The sequence below is a fragment of the Sinocyclocheilus rhinocerous genome, unplaced genomic scaffold (genome assembly GCF_001515625.1).
Source record: "Sinocyclocheilus rhinocerous isolate Xijiao unplaced genomic scaffold, SAMN03320098_v1.1 scaffold1206, whole genome shotgun sequence".
NCBI classification, from domain to species: Eukaryota; Metazoa; Chordata; class Actinopteri; order Cypriniformes; family Cyprinidae; genus Sinocyclocheilus; species Sinocyclocheilus rhinocerous.
In genome coordinates, this window is record NW_015659931.1 from 97,312 (window position 1) to 100,909 (window position 3,598).

Consider the following 3,598-nt stretch of genomic DNA (forward strand, 5'->3'; position numbering starts at 1 on the left):
AACATTTTATTTATGATTATATTTATTTGTCCAATTAAATCTGAGCCCCTGAAAATGGGGGGACTGTGTATAAAAATGGTTGTAATTCCTAATCACTTTATGTTATATTTTTGAATTAAAGCTTAAAGTCTGCACTTCAATTTCATCTTGATTGTTCTATTTTTAATTCTGTTCTGCTGGCATACAGAGCTGAAATTATGAAAATTGTGCCTGTGTCCAAATATATATGGACCTAATTGTATATTTTAGCCTTTTTTATTTTTTTTTAATGTATTGTTTAATTAGATAATCAAATTAAATTCTCATACACAATGATATTTGTATTTTTTGAAGCATAAGATTGCATCATCTCTAGATATTTTGATATAAAAGCAGTGATCTGATGCATAACCATACTATACAACACATCCTGTTTGTGAGTGCTTAAGCTGCAGGAGTCAGTAATGGAAAAACCTCACAGTTATCCGTTATTCTTCTTTGTGGACTGTATTTCACAAATATGTCCCACACATCTTTTCACCCTCATATATATGGTCTAAAACAGGGGACACACTGTACTGACTGTCTGGGAGTCTGAATGTGTGTGTACGAGTGTGTAAGTGTGTGTGATCCACTTAAGACGCAGCCAGAATAAGACCATTAATACCGTCACCTTAGCCAATCCCTGTCATGAGGTGTGGAGGAAAACAAAAACCCTAATTCAACCATGTTTCCATTCAGTTAACAACAAAAAAATATACATTTGCCAAATATAGTTTGAGCTTAAAAATTTAAGTATTTGTGCTGTCTAAATGAACTCAAGTTGTGTTTGTAGGTCATCTTTTATACTTTGAATAAAACTGAATGAGACATATTTACATTTATACTTCAACATGATCTGTCAAGCTCTGAACCCTTGAGCTAAATACATCATTATTATAAAATATTTTCTTGATTATAAGGACTCACCATATAAATATGATATAAATCTGCAATGCCTAATATTTTCCACTTGTAATACAAATAGTCCTTCTAGTTATTTTAGTTTATGCAAATATAAAGTAATATTTTACAGCCATTTAGCATTTCTCATCACAAGCAACAGAACAAGGTGATAACCTAATATTGAAATTCATGGCTGGAAGTGTTTGATTCAGTCATTTGCACATGTCTGTAACAAGCTTTGCAATTATTCACTACAATATCACTGAACTTTCCTGTAAAACTAGGAGTGACCTCACTAGAACTCACTAATTAGACAAGTGACATCAACCAACATGCTAATGACAGCGTGTTTTTTAAATTATCGATGTTAAATATATTAATCGGCTTTAAATCCATTCTGATCACAGATCTAGTTTAAAACAGAAGATGCTTAATGATTCAATCTCTGAATGTCCTTCAGTGACTCAACATTTAGATCAACAGCTATTCGGATGATAATAATAACAATAAAAGCCACAACATGCTTTATGCAATCAATCAATTAAAACAAACTCACCTTTTCGGCAGACATGTCCTTTATCTTCAAACTGTATCCAGTGAAGTTGAACAAAAGCAAGCGAGGCCTCAGTGCGGTGATGCTAAGCTAGTAATGAGAAAGTGTGCAGCTTTACTCAATGAAGCTCCATCAGCAGAAAGTTGCTAAGCGGATTTTCCCACTGCCCCATCTGTTACTCACACCACGGGCCTGAAGAAGACATCATACGATAGATGGGTCATTGACAAATGGACGTCAACTTAAAGATTTTAGACTAAACTTGATATATATTAGAGTCCTATATATTGGTCCTGGAGGCACCCCAACACTGCACATTTTGCATGTCTCCTTTCTCTGACACACCAGTTTCAGGTCTTGGAGTCTCTACTAATGAGCTGATGACCTGAATCAGGTGAGTTTGATTAAGGAGACATGCAAAACGTGCAGTGTTGGGGTGCCTCCAGGACCAGGGTTGGGAACCACTGTATTAGAGGAATGTAGGATGTAGGTTGAAATTACATTTTCACCACTTTTAATCACCTTTGCCTTTACTAGTAGATCCACATAAAGCTCTCAAGTTGAATTAATAGTTAGAAGAAAAGTCTAACATCTTTCTCATTTAGACGCTTGAAGATGCCTTATTTATTTACTTCTTGTTGAGGTCCAACATGTTTTAGGAAGGACCCACTGATATTGCACGCTTTAAAAAAAATAGATCTTTTTGTGTCACTCTAATGGATTCAATCATTTCTGTCAAGATTATGACCCAATGACATTTTGACCTGTCATTTGGGAAAATATTAGATTAGATCAGGCCAGTATATTTAATGATGATGAGATGCTTTTGATTGAAATCACTGAAAAATTTAATTATAATTTGAAAGTGACGTGACATGTGGCCAAGTATGGTGACCCATACTCGGAATTAGTGCTCTGCATTTAACCCATCCAAAGTGCACAAAGTTGCTGCGGCGCCTGGGGAGCAGTTGGGGGTTCGGGTGCCTTGCTCAAGGGCACCTCAGTCGTGGTATTGAAGGTGGGAGAGAGCGCTGTACATTCACTCCCCCCACCTACAATCCCTGCCGGTACGAGACTCGAACCCGCAACCTTTGGGTTACGAGTCCGACTCTCTAACCATTAGGCCACGACTTCCCCAACTTAGGATTATAGCGCTTTTAACAATACAGATTGTGTCAAAGCAACTGTACAGCACTAATTAGGTAATTAATTAATTAGTAATGCAAAATGATAATAGTTAACACTCAACATTTGTGAATGTGAAATACATTCATAATTAAAAGTTCCTCTTATTTTTAAACACTATTAAACTTTAAACTCAACACTTTAAGACTTTATTAAAATGATAATCATAATGAATAATAATTATAATAATAATTATAATAATTGCGTTCTTATTGTCTGGCATGCATCTTTTGACTTTTTAAATGCATATTATTTATTGTCATTTATTTCTGTGACAGACACCTGACATTAGCAGGCAAATAACTTATTACAAAATAGGTGCTATGAGGGTTAATTACTTAATTTAATTGCTTAATATTTCCTCTGTATAATTGAACTGATCGGTTGGTTTTTATGCTCAGCTTCACTCAATATGAATACATTGTTAGAATGGTCATATTGCACCACCTACAGGCAAGTAAAGGTGGTGCATCATTCCAGTGACAATTTTAACAATATGTGACCCAGGACCACAAAACCAGTCATAAGGGTCATTTTTTTTATACATCTGATTTATACATCTGAAAGCTGAATAAATAAGCTTTCCATTGATGTATGGTTTGTTATGATAGGACAATATTTGGTCGAGATACAACTATTTGAAACTCTGGAATCTGAGGGTGCAAAAAAATCTAAATATTGAGAAAATCACCTTTAAAGTTGTTCAAATGAAGTTCTTAGCAATGCATATTACTAATCAAAAATTAAGTTGTAATATATTTGCGGTAGGAAATTTACAAAATATCTTCATGGAACATGATCTTTACTTAAAATCCTAATGATTTTGGGCATAAAAGAAAAATCTATAATTTTGACCCATACAATGTATTGTTGGCTATTGCTACAAATATACCCCAGCGACTTAACACTGCTTTTGTGCTGCAGGGTCACATATAT

At 34.6% G+C, this 3,598-nt stretch overlaps 1 long non-coding RNA gene across 1 annotated transcript in view; it reads right to left on the minus strand.

Moving 5' to 3' along the window:
* The window catches only part of LOC107724527 (uncharacterized), a 2,456-nt gene extending 679 nt beyond the window's left edge, over positions 1–1,777 (minus strand). Inside the window, exons 1-2 of the long non-coding RNA XR_001638029.1 lie at positions 1,661–1,777; positions 1,481–1,567 (exon numbers count right to left, since the gene is read on the minus strand). This is a non-coding gene — a long non-coding RNA (uncharacterized LOC107724527). The remainder of the gene's footprint in view (positions 1–1,480; positions 1,568–1,660) is intronic.
* Positions 1,778–3,598: the final 1,821 nt, after the last annotated feature.